Source organism: Suricata suricatta, chromosome 9 (genome assembly GCF_006229205.1).
Source record: "Suricata suricatta isolate VVHF042 chromosome 9, meerkat_22Aug2017_6uvM2_HiC, whole genome shotgun sequence".
NCBI classification, from domain to species: Eukaryota; Metazoa; Chordata; class Mammalia; order Carnivora; family Herpestidae; genus Suricata; species Suricata suricatta.
In genome coordinates this window covers 86,147,188-86,170,580 of record NC_043708.1, presented here as the reverse complement: position 1 = coordinate 86,170,580, position 23,393 = coordinate 86,147,188, and positions in this window count along the sequence as shown.

Here is a 23,393-nt window from a genome sequence, read left to right as displayed (position 1 = left end):
GAAAAGTAGCATTAAAACATCAGTAGACATGGGACACAGGGAAGAAAGGATCAGAATAAGAAAAATGTCAAAAGATAAAGAAATATTAGAATAGAGGAGAGATACAGCAAGAAAAGACAGCAAACAAAACAGGACTAATAGCAAAAGAAAACATTTAATCCTATTGAAAACAAAGATTTACATTTTTTAAAAATCTGTAAAGTCACCCCATTGAAATATCAGCAAGCAGCAATATATCACTGGTTTATTGAATGTGGTGAACCCTGAAGGTCTCATGCTGAAAGAAACTGTCACAACCTGCAGAACAAGTGCTGACTCTTCTTCTGCACACCTGAATGAAATCAAGCAAATCCCACTTACAGCGTTGGTTCTCCGATGCTAGTTTGATTTAAATCACCTGAGGGCAATGAAAACCAGGTTTCTAGGCCTTATCCTAGAGTCTCTCATTCAGCAGGTCTGGAGTAGCTCTGAAAACATGTATTTTTTCTTTAATGTTTATTTATTTTGAGAGAGAGGGAGGGAGGGAGGAAGAGAGAGCATGAGCGAGCCTGAGCGGGGGAGGGACAGAGAGAGGAGAGAAAGAATCCCATGCAAGCTTCCCGCTGTCAGCACAGAGCCTGACATGGGACTCAAGCTCATGAACCCTGAGATCATGACCTGAGCCAAAATGAAGAGTCAGATGCTTAACCAACTGAGCCACTCTGGCGCCCCAAGAGTGAGTATTTCTAACAAGTTTCCAAATGATCCTGATGCTACTAGAGAGGGTGGAGGGAACCACACTTTGAGAACTATTGCTTTAGGTTTTCTCGTTATTCTCAAGTAATTAGTAGTTACCTTTTTGAGGTGTTAAAAACAAAGAATTACCTATAATTATAGCTTTACTTCTTTTTTTAAAATTTTTAATGTTTATTTTGAGAAGAGAGAAAGAGACAGCACGAGCAGGGGAGGGGCAGAGACAGAGGGACACACAGAATCTGAAGCAGGCTCCAGGCTCCAGGCTGGTAGCACAGAGCCTGATGCGGGGCTCAGACTCCCAAACCGTGAGCTCATGACCTGAGCCAAAGTCGGTCGCTCAACCAACTGAGCCACTCAGGCACCCCTAGCTTTACTTCTTTATCTGATTCATAGTTTTTCATCCACCCCAACTAAACACCAACGACAAACCACTTTGGCAGCAGTTTGGTGTGCAAGTGTGTAGTTGGGGAAAGTAATATGTTAGGTTTCCTTGTTCCTTCTGGATACACCCTTATTCTACTCGTTACTTGCTGTTTTTGCCCCCTCAGACTTACCCAGGAGAGGACAGGCATAGTCTTTTGTGTGAATGTGTCATTCATGGGGTTCACTGTATGTTGAATGTCAAATGTTGATGCTTTTTCACCTTGAAAACCCAGGGGACTCCAAGGAGCATGTTCAGAATGGGGGGTGTCGCCTCAGTCTAGCCATATGAGTTCCCCTCAGTCCCTGGCTTCCTGCTCAAAGATCCCATGACTCCCTCAGCTGTATCACATTTCCTCTCAGTCCCCTTTTATAGCTGAGAGGTGAGGCGGCGTGAGAAGTGAGTTAGGAGTCAGAAGCCTGTGCCACAACTTTTAGTCAGTCTTGTATTGTCTTCTAGTGTTTGCAGACTTTGGCAATGCATCAGAAACTTCAATATGTCGGTGAAAGATGAATTTAACATCTTTTTACTATAAAATATAAAATGCTTAGATATGTTGTTTATATTAACTTAAAACCATAGAATCTATAAAAAAATATTCAATTCTGTGTTATCGCCCATGAATTAAAATTAGACACCCAACCTCTATCTTTCAATTGTTATAAGAGTTATACTTCTTTTTGCATTGTACCACTATATAGGGAGAAAAATGAGAATAAAACTTCTAAAGTGAGAACAGGACTTTGAATCTCTACATCATAATGATTGCCACTGATACCCTAATTGTCCAAGATCCCAGACACCCCTTTATTCTGGTACCTTTTTTATTCTAAATGCCACACATTGGACATCGAAGGGCTATTTGTTGATGTGGGAAACTTGGTGCAGCTGCTCCTTAAGAGTCTTAACACTCTCCTTAAGACACTGCCACTGAGGGAATAGAGGCACCCTGGGGATGGAGTGGCATCACAATTAGTCAAGTAATAACACATGCTGTACCATGAATTGCTAGTGGATAGTAGGGCATGAGGCAATCAAAGCATGTGGTGCTATGTTCATGTTGTAATGACAGTGGTGATGATACTGTTAGTTTAGGTAGCAGTCTTGTGACTACTGTGGAATGTTCACAAGATGAAAACACTACATTTAAAGACTTACACTCCCAACACAAGTCATGGGCAGAGAATAAGAAAGCTTCTGGATTGTTTCTAAGGGAATCCCTTATCATTTTTAGATACAAGCCAGATATGGCCAAGGGTCACATCCAGAACTTGACTGTATAAGGTACAGTGTTGTAAAATCATTTAATCTCCATCTTGACAGGTCTTTTATGCTAAATTAAGATAAACAGGAAATAGTGGAATCTCAAGGACTGGGATGGGGACAAATTTGGGCCTACACAAGCATGGCTGAGAATTTTTTAAAATTTAAATCCAAGTTAGTTAACATATAGTGTACTAATGGATTCAGCAGTACGGCTGAAATTTTTAACTAAAAATGAGACGCCTGGGTGGCTCAGTAGGTTTAGCATCCAATTTCAGCTTAGGGCATGATCTTGTAGTTCGTGAGCATGATGGGCTCTGTACTAAGTGAATCTCTGTCCTCAGCTCATGCTCTGTCTTACTCTCTCCAAAATAAATAAACATTAAAAAATTTTTAGAAGACAGTTACTACAAAATCTTTATTACCTGTGGAAACAGCTCTGTTTCCATCTCAATGAGAGAACCATACTTGTCTAGCACAGAAATTCTTTAAGGACTTCAAACAAGGATTGTCTTTTATAGGGAGATTCAGATTATCTTCACAACCCACACTCAACCTACATGATTGCCTCCAGACCCATACATAGACTTATGTTCCAGCATAGCCCCAGAGATATGTGGTCTATCCAAGGAGAATATAGCATAGACACTGAAATAGTGCAAATTCCTGCCAATGTGTATCTGTAAGAACTGAAGGAGTGTGTATAGAAATGGTTTTTAAGGCTATTGGTCTAAAGATGACAAAATGGGAAGTTGGCTCAAACCTATTTTATTAGTGTATTATTCATCTGGAATTTGTGATTTATTTTATTTGGCTCAAGCACGTGACTGTGGCCTTGCCTAACAGGTGACATACAGGGAAGACGTATGGTGGAATTTCCCAAGCATACTATAGAGGACATTTTTTGAAAACCCAAGGAAATGAGAATGTTGGGAGTAGAGCTTTCATGTGTAATCTGTTCAGCCACCCCCTAAGCCTAGGAAAACCAGTGGACATTCACTTCATGATGGCATTAGAGAGAAAAAAAATCGGCATCTATGAGGTGTTTTTAGAGTTTGTCTTCTTAAGGCCAGAGATGATCTTGGACAGGCCAGTATGTAATTAGGTTCCCCATTATAATAAGAATAATTGATGGAATGTGGTAGTACTTCACCACAGATGGGCCCAATTTTAACAAGTGATTAACTGAGTTGGTGTGTAGTGTTTTGACTCTCAGCCTTCCATATTGGTAAGTATCAGTTGATCAAGGGGGGGAACCCTATGAAAAAGGGGCAGTCTTTACTTATATAAACAGGTAAACTCTAGGTTTGGTTGGAAAAAGTTGGACTCAAATCACTATAGTGATGATTCCCAGCTTCTTAATCAGACCCAGACTTCCTTAATTAAGAAGGAGGCCGATCCTTTTGCAGTGTGACCACAGGTGTATGGTGTAATTCTTCCTCCGAGCCTTTGTGACTTGTGGCCATTTAGCAGGGTGTGTGCACCTAACAAAGGAAAATCTTCAGGTTTCCTGGAGGTTACTTGGTACTTAATTCTAAGTAAATCTAGTTCCTAACCACTCCACTTTCCTGTTTAACACCATGGCCACTGAATGTGTTCCTTATAGACATTAGAAGATGGACAGTATCTTGGCTAGAATCCGTCTTAGTGGACATCCAAATGGTACCAAAAAATATTTGTGGTTATTTCCCTAGTTTGAGTTTATACAGTAATCTATTTCTATCACTACCTAATAATTGGCAGAATTCCCACATTGGTTCCCTGATCCATGAAGTTAGGGCTGTTATGTAGGAAAGACTAATTCACATTCCTGGTGCTCACCCTTTGCCATGATAGTAAACTAAAGAACAACATTACTTCTGAAGGAAGTGCAGAAATTCGTGTCATATTACAATGACTTGAACTTTGTACAATGATTTATTCTTGTCACACCTTTATTTAAATTGCCTGTTTGACCAAGCCAGTGATATACAGATCTTGGAAAGTGACTGTGTATGGTCTTAAATCAGAAGATATTTTGATTTGAGGTCTTGCAAAAGCCTGAGACAGTGACTTGAGTGCAAGAGTGTATAGGAGAGGTAATCTCAGGAAGCACAAGTACAGGAATGGGGAAGTGAGACTTGTTTTATTGTGTGTTAATGGGATGGGGTTACTGCTATGCACACCTGGGGCTTAATTCTTTTAGGAACCCTTTGAGGGGCTGTATAACTTAGAACTGTCCAGCAAAGGATTGGAAAGCTGGAATGTTTATCACTGATTTCAGTCCTTTACTGGTTAAGACTTTTCTTTGGTGACCTTGCATCTGACATTTGGAGGCTGATGTGTGCTTGCGCTGAGCCAGCTCTTGTGTTCCCAAGGAAAGCACTCAGGCCAAGAAACAGAAAAACCCCATATGTGTTTGATTCAAAAGCCTTTAGTGTATAAGGAACTGCAGCTACATGGAAACTGAAAAGGTAGGTTTGGGGATACAATCTGGGGTATAAATAGCATCTGTTATCGGTAAAGATGCCTCCACCCCTGGTATGCAGCTATTAACATAGCAGATAGTTCGTTTCTATTTCAATCATAGATACTCTGGACATGACTATATAGTAGCTTTCAAAATTCTCTCCTTTTAGGGCACTTGTTGGGATGAGCACTGGGTGTTATATGGAAACCAACTTGACAATAAACTGTAATTTAAAAAAGTAAGAAGTAATAAAAAAAGAAGAGAAAGACTCTCTCCTCTTTCCCCGACTTTCTTTGATTTTAATAAAAATCCCATAACTCCCCTTTGCCAGTTGAATACCTATAATAATCTCTTCAATTTGTTTAGGCTTTTAAAAAACAAAGCAAAAACTCCACTTGCCTCTGACTTTTAGCATCTTTTGTTCTTCACCTTACAAAATAGATCGGCAAACAGTAAAACACCCAAATCTCTGAAGCAAGGAATTAATTACCTGACTATCATTAATAAGAAAAACTGTATACACAGGTTAATATTTTAAATGTCATCCTATTATACATTTTCTCCCATTGTTCCGCTAGTATGATTTTCACCGTTCCCTCAAGATTTGGTTTGGCATGGTTTTCACATGATTGATAGTAAATGAATACAAAGGCCTCTAGTAATAACAGGAAAATCTCATCCAACTGAACCTTGAAAACATATTTGGGAGTTTTATATGTATAGAATGTAATAAAAAAAACCTCACTTCTGGAGAATCTGAATGGCTCAGTCAGTTAAGCCTCTGACTCCTGATTTCAGCTCAGGTCATGGTCTCCTAACTGTGGTATTGAGCCGCACATTGGGCTCTACACAAGCCATAGAACCTGCTTCAGATCTCTCTTTCTCTCTCCCTCTGTCCCTCCCCTGCTCCCTCTCTCTCAATAAATAAATAAATAAATAAATAAATAAATAACTTCTTAAGTGTTTGCTCTATACCAGGTATTGTGCTAAGTACTTTGTGTGCAACTAGCTGTTTAATCTTCACAAAAATTCTCTGATGTATGCATTATTATCCCCATTGTAGTATCTAGGCAACTGATAACCAGAGGGGTCAATAGTTTGTCTAAAGTCAAATAACTGGAAGGTGGCAGAATATCAAATTCTTGGTCTCTAGAGTCATGTTTTCTTATACTATTACATGTCTATGCAAATACGCCAGGGGTTGATGAGATTGGCTTTTGGTACCAAAATTCAAGAGGCTCCACATTAGAGTGTGTTTTAGTGATAAGAAGTTTAGGGGGAGCTTAATGGGTAGTAATCATCGTGTGTGTGTGTGTGTGTGTGTGTGTGTGTGTGTGTGTGTGTATTTATGCGGGCATGGTATACATTTGTTAGCATCAGGGCATAGTCAAACCATACAAGTTATCCGGGACCTGGGCTCTAATTCAGGCATGGGATGGGCTCCCTCTTTACTTACTCCTTCTTCATCTCTGACATTGGGATGCTGGCAGTGTTGGCAGAACTGAGGCCAGGCAGATTTCCATCTTCCTTACTGTGCCTCCAGAGCTCTTGGGCTACTCTTTTACTTATTTTTTCTAAATGTTTATTTATTCTTTGTTTTTCAAAATTCTGAGATAGTTATTTAAAGTTTTCATATTTTAGAACTTGAATGAATATCTAGTGCAAGAATAGATTAAATGCCTCAATTATTGGTTTTCTTTGTAATTGTTCCTTTTCTTATTACTTGTCTCTTATTTTCTTTTTCTCTTGTTTTTTTTAATAGTTTATTGTTAAACTGGTTTCCATATAACACCCAGTGCTCTTCCCCACAAGTGCCCTCCTCCATTACCACCACCTCCCTACCCTTTTCCCTCCCCCTCCAACCCTAAGTTCGTTTTCAGTATTCAGTAGTCTCTCAGGTTTTGTGTCCCTCTCTCTCCCCAACTCTCTTTCCCCCTTCCCCTCCCCATGGTCCTCCATTAGGTTTCTCCTGTTCTTCTGTTAGACCTGTGAGTGCAAACACTCATCATCAGGGAAATACAACTCAAAACCACACTGAGATATTTATTTATTTTTGAGAGAGAGAGAGAGAGAGAGAGAGAGAGAGAGAGAGAGAGAGAACAAGAGAGGAAGACACATAATCAAAAGCAGGCTCCAGACTCCAAGCTGTCAGTACGGAGCCTGACATGAGACTTGAACTCACAAACCTTGAAATCATGACCTGAGCTGAAGTTGGATGCTTAACTGACTGAGCCATCCAGGTGCCCCAAGGGATGCTCTTTTAAAGAGCAGAAAGAATGGATCAGAGAGGCACTGATATGGGTTAGTGGAAGCCAGGATTCCACAGGGAGTCATTATGCATTCTCCAAATTCATCCCACCCCAGCACATTTCAGATGAAGAAAGGAAAATATATTAGAAATTTAGAAATATACAGAAGCTATATATATTTTGGATAAATGTTTTTGGATGAAACACTAGTGTTATAAAGAGGTGGAGACTTCCAAAATGAATTTACAAATACAGTCCAATGGTAGTCAGAAGTGTTTGGTAGGAGAAGGAATTCTGGTTATGGTTGTAAGAGGTCAGTGGATGATACCAAATATATAATATTCAAATAATATTCCATAATCTTAAAAAACATAATATTCAAAATTTTCTCAGAGCATGAGAGATTGAGCATAAGCAGTCAAAAATGGAAAATGTTTGTTCTTGAAAAATCACAGAAACTTTATGTCAGAACAGTGTGTGCCTGTGTGTTGTGTGTGTGTGTGTGTGTGTGTGTGTGCACGTGTGTGGCCTTTTGAGTGAGGCTACTTTCATTTATATGACTCAAACTCCACCCAGTGTCTGCCCTCCCCAAGTTTGGTTGGTGAGAATAGCAGTTCTACCATAAAACCCAGAAACTTTATTGCCAATAGATGAGCTAAAATTTGGAGGTAGAAGACAAAACACATGATTCTCCTCGTTAAAAAAAGAAATAGATTTGGAACAAACATTATAAACCTGTATCTTTGCTCTCCTAATGTTGTAGGCCTTGTCGAGGAAAGTAACAAGCAGATCAGCCAGCTGTTTTTTACTAGGGAGATTCTAGAAATGATAGAGCCGTGGTGAGGCTGATATAAGCTCTTGACACATCCTAGGCCAACTAGAAGGAACCAAGTGATGACAGTGAAAAGTAAAGGTCCATGGAGATATGAAAAGTGGCTGCAACTTTGACTATATCCCCCAACCCATAGACGGTTCACTTGGTAGAGTGTGGAAACCTTACGGGTTTACAGGAAGTGGAGCACAATCTTTGTCAAGGTTATTGGCCGATCACATATGCAGACACATAGGTAGCCCTTTGGAGAGCTGGTTATACAGTAAAAGTAAGACGTGTTTGTAAAAGTAACTGAGCACAGGCATTGGTGGTTATATACCATGGGAGAATAGATTCCACAGTTTAAGTCTAGGCAGTTACTAAAATAAAACCAATAATTTTCAGAAAAAATAAAGCACATTCAAGTGTGTCTATAATATAATGCATTCTAAAATGTCTATTTTTAGCAACATCAGCAAAATATTAGTGTGCGTGTAAATAGGAAACCCATACCTTGAGTATGTGACCCATACTCAAGGAAAATAAAGTTAATAGAAACTGACTAAACTAAAGGAAAATATATAAAAATGACTTGATGAATAGGAGAGAATAATAGGAAAATAAAAACTACAAGAAAGGATAACATGGAAAATAGCTGAAAACCGAAACAACCAAAATCGAAAGTGTAGTTGTAGATGAACTCAGCAGAAAGTTTTATATGTCATAGCAAATAGTTAAATGAATTTGAAAATAGAATACTAAAGAATTCCCAACCTAGAAATACAGGAAAACAATTGAAAGAAAATGAACAGAATCTTAGAAACTAGTCAGATAGTCATAAGCAGTCCCAATATACATATGAAAGAAATCCCAGTGTGAGAAAAGTAACTGAATAGTGCTGAAATAAACTGTTGAAGAAAAATGGCTGAAACTTAAATTTTTAATTAAAATACTGTCACCTATAGATTCAAGAAGTTGAAAGAATCTCTAGTAGGAAAAACACAGAGAAACCTACTTCTAGACAAATTACAGCTACTAAATGACAAACATGAAGAAAACATTATTAACCTAGGTTTCCACATCAGGGAACTACAAAAAGGAAAATCAAATTCAAGGGAGAATAAGGAAATAATAAAGATCAGAACATAACTGAAATAGTAACAAAAAGTGTAAAGAAAATGAGTGCAAACAAAAGTTGTTCCCATAGAAAAATCACTAAAAGGAATAATTTTTTATCTAGTTAGACCACCATGGGACAAAGAATGTGCAAATTATCATCAGAAATGGAAAAGAGGACATGTGTATGTAATCTATCCCAATTACAAGAATTTGAAGCAAAAGTTATAAACAATTTATTGCCAGTATATTACATAACTTAGATGAAATAGAGTCCTAGAAAGATACAAGTTAGTTAAATTAATTTTGCAAAGGAGAAAATTAAATAGACGTTTGTCTGGCAAAATTAGAGAATCTATATTACAAGTCTGAATTAGAAGAAAAGAAAACACTGAGCCAAATTACTCCATTGGTAAATTTTGTCAAAGGAAAAGGAAGTGATAATACCAATCCTGTGCAAACTTCTTCAGAATTAGAGCCAAAGGGACAACTCCCTAACTCATTTATGAGACCAATATTAATCTAATAAAATTAGCAATATATAACAAGAAAGTGACATCCTATGTATGCCATCAACATTTATGCAAAAATTTTCAGATAATATTAGCAAACTACATCAACAACATATGGGGAAAAAAAAACAGCTGTTCATCATGACCAAGTGTGATTTATGTCAGAAATACAGGCTTTTTTTTTTTAATTCCTGAAAATAAATTAACAAGGTATACCATATTAGTTAAATGATGGTTAAAAGTCAAATGATTATAATAGATATTGAGAAAGAATTTAATAAAATCCAACATTCATTCATTATAAAAAGTCAACAAACTATGAATAGAAGGCAGTGGTTGGGAGAACAATATCCATAGGTCTTAATGTTTTGTCAGCAGCTATCAATGTGAGTTAGAATATTTTGTCTTTGATTCAAAAGTCTTATGCTTTCTGCCAGTACACACTAGTGTCAGGCTAATTTATTAGGTTGAAAACTTGCTAAAATCTTAGACCCTTCACAATTCTTTAAGGATATTTTCTCAGTCTGATAAAGTGCATCTAACAATAACCTACAACTAACATCACACTTATGGTTGACTTAAATCTTTTCCATTAAGATCACCCAACAAGCCAAAGCTGCCCATTATCGCCACTTCTACTTAACACTGTCCCTGAGGTTGTCGTCAGTACAGTACGCAAGGGGGAAAAAGAGGCATAAAGATTAGAAAGGAAGAAGCAAAACTTCCCTTATTTCAAGATAACCTAATTCCTGTATAGAGTGTCCTACAGATTTCAGTCAGCGAGTGGCAGAGGGTTAGGAGCTACTATAACTAATAAATATATTTAGAAAAGTTGAAAGATGTAAGTCCAATACACAAAATAAGTTGTATGATTATATACTAATAATAAATCATTGGCAATTGAAAATATGAAAACAGTACCATTTAGAATAGCATCAAAAATTTGAAGTACTGTGGGAGGCATGTGAGGAATAGAGAAGACAAATGCTGATTCAGGGGGTCTAAGCGAAGTGTTGCGCTACGCCAGTCAATCAAAAGTCTCAGTATATTTAGGTGTCAAATCTCCAAATTGATACATAGATTTAATGTAATTCCAGTCAAAGTATCACAAGGCTGTTTTAAAGATTGACAAGCTGATTGGTAATTTTTGTGGATATGAAAAAGACATATAATAGAACAACTTTGAAATAGAAAAATAATTTTCAAGGACTCCTATTATTTCAACTCAAGTCTTTCTATAGAGGTAAAACAATGAAGGATACTGTTGGTGTGAAGACAAATTAATCAATAAAAGAAAAGAGATAATCCAGAATTCCAGGTCTTGCCTTCTTCTTTATGACCTTGACAATTTTTTCCCTATTCTTATATCCACAGCTGAGATTTATTTGAATGGATATACAGCAAAATCAATGAAGGCAAGAAGTACATGGAGTGAAATCCAGAGGATTCCAGGCAAAGGCTTCAGTGAGTCCTCTTCCGCTAGAGTCACATAGGACACACAGGTATTCCTTGAGTATTTTGTAGAATGTCTTTCAGTGATATTTCTTCATGGTTAGACTGTGGTTATGGGTTTTGGGGAATAATACCAAAGAGATAAATGCCTTCTCATCACATCATATCAGTGTGTATATCATAATGACATTACCGTGTTTTCTTCAGTGACATTTTTAAGATATTTACTCCTACTATCAAAGAATGTGCTAAACCTTGTCAATTATGCTTATATTATTTTAGACCTCTCCATAACATTTGGGCTATTTTTGACTTTGAGAATTTCCTCCTATAAATAGGACAGATGTTTTAATAATTTTATTCCTGTGTAATTTATTTTTTATTATTTTTCATACCATTTTATCTGTTAAAAAAACTATTATATGTCTAAAGACATATTATTCTTTATTCAGCTACTAGACTACCTTATAGCTTATGATCGTTTTTAATTAATTTTATTATTGCAAATATAATACATACAATAATATGTAATAGGTTCTAAATTACCACGTGATGAAATATTGTATTTCTTAAAAATTTTTTTGAATACAATGATAATACATTGATAAACTGTTAGTATCATGAGGTAAACAGAGCAAAACAGAAAATGATGGATTTCAATAGGGTGAAATTTACTTGGGGTGCTTACTAACAGTGTAGACTACTGTCCTCACTATCCCAAATCTATTGAGTTAAAAACTCACGGGACAAGACCCCAAATCCTGCATTATTAATAAACACTTCTGGTGATTCTGATATGCATAGATAACTCATAATAAAATATGATTTAAATATAATAAAACATATATAAAAGGAAACATATATAGTAGTGAATTCAGTAATGGTTTTCTACAAACTCTTTCCGTGTGATCATCATCCTATCTCTTAATTTAAAATAAGATTTGGCATGGTCCTATCAATAGTGTAAGGAATTAATCAAATAAATTCTATTTCATTTTTAGCAGGGAATTAAAAGATATTTTAAATCTTTATTTTACGAAGCTGAGTACAGCTGTAGTGTTGTGGAATATTTTTTAAATGACTGTGGCTTTGAGAAAGGCACGGGCTTTGTGGAAATAGTCTGGGTTGCTGGTTTAGGGGAATCAATAATAACTCACCTTTAAAAAGTCAGGATTATCTAAATGATGTGGGAAGTCCAGTGAAAATGCAAATATGATTCCTTTTGTACAAAAATAATGAAGAATTTTAAGACTGCAGAGCATTAAACCAAGTACAGGATTCTTCCAAGCATAGGTTCCTTTGTGACTCTCCAGGTTACACACTTGTAACGCTGGCTCTGTACTTAATATTCTAAGAGCAAGTTACAATTTAAAAAAGTAATTCTAGTGTCAGCTTTTGTAGTCACAGCTTACTCACTATCATTTATTTTTTGAAACCATTATGCACAGAGTTCTGAACAAGATTGCAAATGGTAAGTCCTTAAAACAGATACTCATTTTTCAAACATACTTCCCTCAGGTGGCCTAAATTACTGTATTTCTTTTTCAAATATAAAACATTTTTGAGTGATTTAAACTCATCCCATGGATATGTCCTTGGTTCTCTAATATTTTAAAAATATTTTAATGTATCTAAGATAGCAAAATCCTGATAAATGATAAACAGATGCACACGAGGGGGATGATAAGTGTGTATTTTAGAATGTTTGGAAAGAGAAGTCATTTTTAGTCTGTTGATATTGCCTTAAAAGAAACCATTTCAGTTACTCTATGAAACAAAGACTATTTTTATCTCTCAAGAATATTCATCCTAACAGGTTAAAAGGTTTGAGCCTTAGAACTATTTTAATGCTCTCAAGTTCCTTTCACTACAGGATTCCTTCCAGTGGAGGGAGAAATTATTTCTTATTCACTATAATGTCACTAGTGAAGCTTTCTCTTTTGAGCTCTTTTACCACTAGTATTAAATCGTGGTGTCTTTTGAGCAATAGGGGAATGGATTTTTTAAATCTTGGACTTAGGTGCTTTTGTAGTTCTTCTGAATTTTGTGTCTTCAAAAAATTAGATAATGAGACTCCGTTACAAAAACTATACTCTCTCATACCCCTCATCCCTGCTCCCATGTACATTCAGTGTGGGACTAATATAGTCTGTTTTTTAACTGTAATGGACATTATTATATCTGTGAATATTCAAGAACAGTTTCATCTAATGGTAATATATGTTGCATTAATTTATATTGTCTTAAGTCACATCTCTAAATCCTCACCATTAGCAAAATCCCTGTGGTCTTGGTTCAGGGTATTATAGCCCATTCTGGTTCTCCCTTATAGATTTAATTCAGCAATAGAAGTATCCTTTGTGAGTTTGTTGTTCTGTTTTTGGTTTTCATTGAATGTAGTGAAAAATGAAGACATATACTGAACAAAAGTAATTTGTAAAATTGAATTCTGCAATCATGCAATTTGTCTACATAGAGAACTCATGTTTATGTGACTAAATTTAATAGCATTAAAACATCCTTGTAGTCATTCTGGGAAATGAGTACCATTCCCATTATGCTGAAGAAGAAGCAGCCTCAGAGAAGACAACAGGACCTTAGCTAAAGCAGCAATACTTTCCTTGAACCTTATTCTTCAGCCTCCAAATTCCAGGCTTATACCCCACATGCCATAGAAGTTAAGCATAGAAGAGTATATGTTTCCTCTTCACTGTGGTTTTCCCAATATTTCCACATATTTCAGTAGTTCCATCACAACTCCTCATTTTCACATGTCTCCCCCCAAAATGAACCGGATAGGTCACCTCAGTTATCTTTGATCTAATGATCTTGCTGTTTACTTATGCCCATTAACTATTCTTGCTACATTTGAAACACTTGACTTGGGTTCTCTAAATTTGAACTACATGGAGTTCTTTTAACATGAACGAACATGATTTGTATTAAGTACTGGGGTGGCAATCAGTTATATTGGAGAGGAAATAACTTTAGAAGCAAAGTAATCGGATTTATGACTTACAAGTGGTGTGACGTGTTTTGAGAGACACTGTATTCCATTGTTCGTAACCGTTAGCAGAGCTAATGGCTACCACATAGTTTTATGAAGATTAAATAAAAAATGATGTCTAAAGTATTAAACAGTAATGGGGACATAGCAAGTCATGATAAATATCATTTTCTTTAAAATTTTTTTTTGTTGTACATCGATGAAGGCTTACTAGCTACAATCAGCGCAATACATTCAGATCACCTGCTATATTTATCTAGCACTTTAACAGCTAATGCTCTTCAAAGTGATGTTCACCAAACAACTGATGTTTTAACAACTGATTATTGCCAAATGCAGCAATAATACTATTAGGTCCTGCAGTATATTTCAAATGAAAGGAAAACCTACATGTGTTTTTGTACAACAACCTCTTTCTTCTAAAACTTCATGTAAAGCAATGCCAGTCTTTTGGTCAAATCTCAACAACAGACGTATTTTTTGAGCTTTGACGGTGTTTTAAAAATTTTTAATCAGTGATCAACACTTAAAAATCAGAATATTTCTGATTTATCTTAAGTTATCTGAAAAATTTGTAATACTGTTGCTTCCCCGCTTTGGGCAAAAAAACAGCCAGAATGCCTACATAGCTGGTCCATCTGTTTGGGACATGCCTTCATTCTCGGTGTTCCCACTTCTGCCTATTTTCCTGTACTCAGAACTGTTTATTCAATTACTTGCTATGTAATTAATTCTTCCCTCTGAGTCCATACTAGCAGAATTTTTAACATTCATATACCTACTTGTAGTCTCCATAATGTAATGTAGATTTTTTCTATCATGCTCTTAAATATTCTTTCAGTCTCCTTCCTCTGTCCAATACCAAAGCCACTTTCATGCTGTTAGGTGTTTGTTAAGGTAGCATTCAACTTTCAGTTACCAAAGTCTGCATTATCTTCCTATTGCTATTGTAACAAGATGTCACAATTTTAGTGGCTTGAAATAACACAAATTTATTATCTTTTGATTCTAGACATCAGAAATCTGAAATAGATTTCACTAGGCCAAAATCATGTTGTCAAATGAATTGCATTCCTTCTGTGCCTCTAGTGGAAAATCCATTTCCTTTCATTTTCCAGCCTTGACAGCCTTCCCTCATTCTTTGGGCCATTGCCTTCTTCCAGTAATCAAATGATTTCGACCCCTGTTTCCTTTATCATATCCTCTCTGACTCTTACCCTTCTGCCTTCCTCTCAGAAGGATCCAGGATTATCACCCCATCTCAAAACTTTTAATACAGTCACATCCCTTTTGCTGTATAAAGTAACATATTCACAGGTTCTGGGGATTCGTGTGTGTACCTCTTTGGGGTGTAGTATTCTGCCTGCTATACTGTTTTAAAGTGATTCAATACTCAGTGCCTGACTGTTCAGGGTAAGAGTCACATGGCCCTTCAAGAAGACAAAATCTGGTGGCCTATCCCTGAAACTGTGTTGGTCACATAGACTGGGACTCATTTTTGGAAAGTCTCTTCCTTCTGTGGCCCAACGATTTAGGGTTCAGTTCCTTGGGTATCCCTTGTCTGCAGAGTGTCTTCCTGAAGTTATTCTAAATCATCTCCTGTAACTTTATTGCTGGGACTCCGCTACTTTTCTCAGAAAGAATGGGAGGCAGCATTATAACTTGCATATGTTTTAGGGGCAACCTGGGTGACTCAGTTGGTTAAGCGTCCAACTTTGGCTCCGGTCATGATCTCATTGTTGGTGGGTTCAAGCCCTGCATCGAGCTCTGTGCTGACAGCTAGCTCAGACCCTGGAGCCGGCTTCAGATTCTGTGTCTCCCTCCCACTCTGTCCCCTCCCCCATTCGTGCTCTGTTTCTCTCCATCTCAATAATAAATAGACATCCAAAAAATAAAAAAAAAATAACTTGCTTATGTTTCTATCATACTCTCTGAAAGGAATTCTTGTATGGAGATCCACTCATCTAGAGAAGGGAAATATAACCCAGTTCTAAAACCCACGTGTAAAAATAAAATAGTCTTTAAAAATAAAACTGATGCACAACTCCACTAATGAATGTACTTCCTTATAATATGTTGCATTGACAAATAAATATACCACCGACACCATTAAATGTAAACTATATTACAGGAGGCCCGCGGAAACTGTGTTACAGGAGCGTGTGAGATTGCGTTGATGTCACATGTGCTAAAGCCTCTTGAGAAAGGCTTTGCCAGTGTCTCATTGATCGGGTGATCATTATCTTTCTGAATCTCAGAATTCCATTGCATGAGCCATTCTCTCTCAGCCTCATTCTTATCTTGGCTCCTTGGCCTACCCTCAAAGAGCATACAATTACAGTGATATGATTGAAGAAATCTTCTTCAAAACCATTTATACTAACCCAGAGCTGAGAGAACCACAACTACATGCCACCTCATACAAATCAGACCAACTTTGGTTTCTAGTAACTTTTAAATTGTATACAAGTTTTCAGCATCATTAATTTTTTTTCTGTCATCCTAATGAAAGGTTAATGAAGTATAGATTTCTTTGTCACTATCAGAAGTTTTATATTTAATGGCTAAAGACCACATTAATAAGTCATTTACTTAAATTTAGCTTTTGGTGGATAAATAGAATATAAAATAGGAAAATAGTGACGTTACTTAAAAACACATTGTCATTTTTTTCAGTGCTATTGTATTTTATAATAACTCTGTTACCTCCTAGGAGTTCATCTCCCAAGTGCTCATTGATGCCTTTATTTACTTTCAGATATTGTAAAGTCCATGAAATTAGGTACTTATTCTTCTAGAATCTGAATTTCCAATCTTCATTCCCAATCTTCATTCTTCCTAATGGAGGTCTTTTTATTGATCAGCGGAATGTCTAGCTAAACAACTATAATAAAAAATAAAAAAAAAAAACAGATTTTGGGGAAAGCAAATGTAATTTTATCGAAACATATAGTTTCCTTTCCAAAAATCTGAGGGTTTTTTAATCACATTTTACACTGATTGTAAAATTGTTTTAATTATTATAACTACTTAGGAAATGTGAACATCAGGGACCTTCCCATTTTCTATTGTTTAATACATATCTTGCAATGTAACATCAGCTCATTAATATGGATGAGATAGGAGAAAATGCTTTTCTTATGCCAGCAGTTGAGCAGAAATCCTCATTTGCTAGGACATACTATTATACATCAGAGAATATCAGAATATAAAACACTGATTTTACTACTAAAGAGAAGAATTTGGATGAGATTCTAAAGATGAGAAAAATAAGTAAATCTAAGGCTGACTTACCTTACCCCTGAAAATATTTATGAAGGTACTTAGAAAAAATATATCCTTTCTTCTAAGGGAAAATAATTAATACAATCAATCATGTTCTTTATATAGCCTATGGATACAGCTTTCTAGTCTAGACTGTGTTCATTGAAAACTTTTAAAGTTTTTAATATATAATTACTCATGTTAACTAGCAAAGGGAAAAAATTAAAAAATGTTCAGGATTATTTAAACTATGTGCCCTCACTAATATTTTAATATTATGAAATTATGGAAACTGTGAAATTGTTTTTGGTGTAGATATGGGATGAATCAAAAAGCAATGTATCTGTTATGGTGTAGAATGGACGCAACTACCCAAAGTTCAAAACTGAAGGAAAAATAAAACCATATCTTAAGGCAATACAGGATAATGTCCAGAGTTACTGTTATTTGCTCCAAATATTGAGGGGATGATTAACCTTGAGGACACATACAGAACAACAACAATGACAACTAAAGAGACAAGACATTTGATAGAAATTAATTAGTAAAGGAAACGTTACAAAGTTTGTTAACGATATGAAAGATATTATTAGTACTCCATACAGTGAAGCTCAAGGATATGTCTTGCTGCTAAAAGGAAAAATAACAATTATTTTGAGAATAGATATACAATATTACTTTAAGCGTAAAGAAAGTCTGGTGTTCTGGGCATCATTCCTTTGCATCTTCAGATCTCGTTTCTATTCATTTTCACCCAGCCCAGTCCTGGCCTAGAGGGATGTCATTAATAGGCTTTTTTGCCCTCTTGCTTCAAGATAGATTTTGTCAAGGAGAATAAGGGAAGGGTCATATGCAGGAGATAAGGGACAAAGAGTGGTACCAGCACATTTGTTCTTTTAGCTCCTTCTCTTCCTAGTCTCCTTATGCTGGTTGTGTGTCCCCATCAAAAATGTCAGCCTCAGACTCTCTCCATCCAGCCCTCTCTACTCAGATTATAGTTACCCTTCTTCCCTTTACTCTTCAGGCCTAAGAGAGATATTGGTCTCTAATGTCGCTAGCCTACTAGCCCAAGTATGAGCCTCTTTTTTCTTTATCTGTTTACTATGACTACAAATGCACCTTCTATTAAACTGCCCTTATATTATCTTAACTTGACTGTCCTATATATTTCCTTCTAAGACTCAGTCTGAAATATCAACTATGTGATCATATGGCCTTAGATTCACTCAGACACTTAAAAATAAGCATGACATGGCTCACCTTAATCGTCTCTGAGTCCCTGGATCAGATATTTCCAACGACAAGAATGAACTGATAAAAAATTACTCCAATTCCAGTATATAAATATTTTTACATGTTTATCATCTAAAACCGTAATATTTGCATACATATAGTATGATCTAGTTGCAAATGTTCCCAAACCCTTGTGAATGATGCATGCTTAATAGATGTGAAAATTAGTTGTAGTGGTCAGTTTGAAGTCAGGATGGACCCACCCCAAACTGTGGTTTGAATATAGATTCAGCACATAGCACCGGGGATAGTAAAAGGTTTATTTCTTACATAATTGAGGCTTTTCTGGAAGAACAGTGTAGGTCTCCCAAGAAGGTCCAAAAATGGCCCAGAAGGCAATGAAAGGAGACTGGCTAGGGGGTTTTATTATGGTCAGGGGCTGAAGCCAGGGTGAGGGGCCCCAGCTGGCTTGACAGGAGGCTTTCGTGGTTCGATCTTTCTCTAGTGCCACAGCCTTTATCAAAGGCAAAGGGCAAGAAGGAGGGAAAAAGTTTAAAAGCTGTTAGCAGATAAATATTAAAAATGGAGTCAAATTCAGTAGTACATTAGCTGGAAACTATTTTAATCCAAATACAGTTTGCCTCAGCATCATTTCCTTAGCCCACCTCACAATACCAAACCTACAACTCAAGACCCTTTGTTAAAACATTTCTTTCAGAAAATGCCTCAGTTTTCAGGCATGCATTAATTCCTTCAAATTAATAGTTATATTTTAATAGCATCTTCCCTATAAAATCAGGGAAGCAAGGGCCAGTGCCTCCTTGTTCAATATTTCATTAAAAAAATGGAATTCCCATTGGAATGTAGAAAATTAGCAAGAATATCATTCCCCCAGTAAAGCAAAAACAACAAGAAAACAACAAAAAAATTCCAGACAATGTACAAATTTACGATTTTCTTGATCCTGTCAGAGAACTGAGTAACAGGGCCATAAACTAACCTGAAATCTAAGGATGCGTAGGGACTTTGGAGTAGAGACAGAACACGGGCACTTGTTTCTCTGGGTAAGATGCTTCTGCCCTTCAGTAGAATCCAGGTAAAAATTTTTAACAAATTGTTAGAGGCTAAGTATGGGCTAATTAGATAATGTAGAATATCTACAGTCCATAGACTGAAGGAAATTCAGTATTTGGAGACCCCCTACTTATAAGCATGTTTGGGATGCTCATGAGATAGCCTTTATTATGAAACACTCCTAGTAGACAAAAGAGAAACAATTATAGAAAAGTCACAAAGCCCCAACCTCTACCTCTTCTTCCCCACCTATCCTACAGAAAAGAGTTTTAAGTGGTCAAGTAAGTGTACTAACAAACATACAGAAAAACAACAAATTTGTCACAGGGAACTAATGAAAACAGATAGGTGCTAACAAAAGGAAACAAATTAAGATTTTCTATTCTGTGGGAAGTATAGGAATGCATGCTGGTCCCAAACAAATAGTCCTACTAGTTGGACAGAACCCCTGAGAATACTCATTCCTAGGGACCAGGGGCCTAGTTTTTGCCCTACTGACATTTAGGCCAAATCAGAATGAAAGTCGATATCTCTTCTCTGTATTCCATTACCAGGTTAAGAAATATCAAGTAATAAGAAACAGTAGTTTTCTGCTGTGAAGAAGCCAAGAGCATATAGGGAGACTCTGGAAGAGTTACTATACAAAAAGAAGATGAAGATGAGCAGATACTGAGACAAAACCACTAACAAACCTACTCTTATCCTTAAAGTGAAATAAGAGCAGTGGAATTTGAACCCCGTTCTAAATTGAAGTAAACCATAGTAACAACAAATCCCAAACAGACATCAATTCCTGACTAGATTGACTCAATCCTCACACTAATAGCACAGCACTAGAAAAGTAAGCCCATTTCCAGTTCAATATAGTAAAACAAAACTATTTATCTCAGTCTGTCTCAAGGCATACAAAAAAAGTTGAAGAGAACATCCTGTCAAATAAGAAAGACATCAATAGAACTCAAGATAAGACACAGATTTTGGAAAAGTAAGCCTATGAATTTAAAACGACTAAGATTAATATGTTAAATATTACAGTTAAAAAGATGTATAAAGTGAAATATCAGATAGGTATTGTGATAGTTCTGTATGTCAGCTTGCCTAGGTTATATTCATTCAAACACCAATCTAGGTGTTAGTATGAAGATATTTTGTAGATGGAGATGTAGAAGCTCAGAAAACACCAAGCAGGATAAATACAAAATAAAACACAATACCTTGGCATACCTTAATGAAACTGCTGCAAATCAGAGGCAGGGAGAAAGTCTTAAAATAAAGAAGGGCAGAACAAAGAGAATATAGTTGACTTCTCATCAAAAACTACATAAATCAGATGATATCAGAGGGACTTATTCAAAATGCTGAAAAGACAAAAAACTATCAACTGAGTATTCTCTACCCAGCGGGAAAGATCTTTCAAAACACAGAAGAAAATACTCACTTTTACAATTATTTAAAGGATTTATTACCAACTAACCTGCCAAAAAAGTATTAAAGGGGTTTTTTCAGATAGAAGGAATATATTCAGACAAGAAAAATTACCAGGGATAAAGAAAGATGTTACATATGATAAATGGGTCAGTGTTTGTTTGGAATATCTTTTACCATTTTTTTTACTTTTAACCTATGTATCTTGTAGTTAAAATAATTTTATGTAGATATCATATAGTTTGTTGGGACTTGTTTTTGTTTTTAACTCTATTCACATAATCTGTGTTTTAATGTTATTAGATTATTTACATATAATGTAATTATTGGTATGTTCTTATTTAGGGGTACCACATTATTTATTTCATGTTGTTCCATTGTGCCTCTGTCCTGTCCTCTTTTATATTAAGTGAATGTTTTATTTATTTTTTTAATTTTCTTTAATGTTTATTTATTTTTGAGAGAAAGAGCATGAGCAGGGGAGGGGCAGAGATAGAGGGAGACACAGAATTCGAAGTAGGCTCCAGCCTCTGGGCTGTTAGCACGAGCCAAAATCAGACGCTCGACCAACTGAGCCACCCAGGTGCCTCTAAGTGAATGCTTTAGTATCTCTTTTTAGTATTCTATTTTACCTATTGTGATTTTGACTATATATTTTTATTATCTTTTTAGTGGTTGCTCTAGAAATTAAACATATCTAAATTTCCAGTCTGCTTAGAATTAATATTTTAACACTTCAAATACAATGTAGAAATCTTACCACTATATATATGGTGATAATGGTAATAATATTTGCCCTATCTTCTTTATATTCTAGTTGTCTGTCTCTCTAAATATATATATTATATATTTATATAATTTACTTATATAAATATATTTAAATACAATATACATAAGATATATTTTATATAAATCAAATATGTTAAATTTTGCAAACCTAAAAGACAGTGTTATAACTATTTGTTTCCAACCATGACACAAATTCTAACAAAATTAAGAAGAGAAAATAGTTTATTTTACTTAACCAGATAGTTAATTTGTGTTGTATTTTCTATATCCCTAAAATTCTACATTTACTTCTGGATTTGCTTTGGTGTTGTATTTTCTGTATCCTTAAGACTCTACATTTACTTCTGGATTCATGTTGCTTCCATCAGAAAAAATTTCTTTAGTATTCCTTAGGGCAGCTCTCCTAGAAACATACTGTCTTAATTTTTCTCTATCTTCATGAGAATGCCTTTATTTCACATGCTTTCCTGAAGAATATTTTCAAAGAATATGTAGTTGTTTAATAACAATTTATTTTTCTCATTCACAAAATAGTTTCCCTGTCACCTGACCACTGTTGTTTCTGAAAAGAAATGGCCTGTCCTCTGAATCATTTCCATATGCACAATGTGGCATTTGTCTCTGAGTTCTCAATACTTTTCTTCTTTAGTTTTTAAGATTTAGAATATATTCTACCTAGGCATGTTTTTCTTTGTTTATCTCCTTTGGAGTTCACTGAATTTCTTTAATCTGTAACATTATTTATATATCTTTTACAAATTTTAAAAATATTTAGCTTCTCTTCATATATTTATTTACTACTCTAGTCTTTCCCCTTACCTCTGAGGCTCCAAGAACATGTATATTAGACATTCATTATTGTCTTATAGATCCCTTAGTTTCTATTCATTTTTCTATGTTTTCTACAACCTTTTACTTTCTGTTCAGATCAGTTACTATCTACAAATCTATATTTGAGTTCAAGTTCACTGAGTCTTCTGTCATCTTCCTTTTTCTATTGAACCCACTTCAGTTATTCAATTTTTCAGTTAAATTTTATATTTGGTAATATCATTTATTACCCTACTGAGACGTTCCCTCTTTCCATTCATTTCAAGGTTATTCTTTCTTTCTTCTTGAGCAAGAATATAATAGTTGCTTTTAAAGTCTTTGATAATTACAGTAGCTGGGTTATGCCACTGTATGCCTCTATTGGTTGTCTTTTCCATTAAGAATGATTAAGATTTTCTTATTTTTTCATGCAAAAGTTTGGATTGCATCCTGGATATTTGAATACTGTGTTCTTATATTTTTGATATAACTTAATTGCCATGGAGAATGTTTGATTTTAGCTATAAATCAATCCATTTAGGTTTGACCCACAAGTTCTCACCCATATTCTGGCAATTCAGTTTTCTGTTTGCCATATTATTTATATTTGTACCACATATGCATCACTCAGTGGATGATCTGGGATATGCATGGTCATGTGCTTATTTGTACGTTTCTGAAAGCCTTTGATACACTGTTAAAATCAGAAACATGCAGGTCAAACTTAAACGTGAACCCAGATATTGATATGCAGCATTATAGTATCTCTTTCCAGAGATCCTT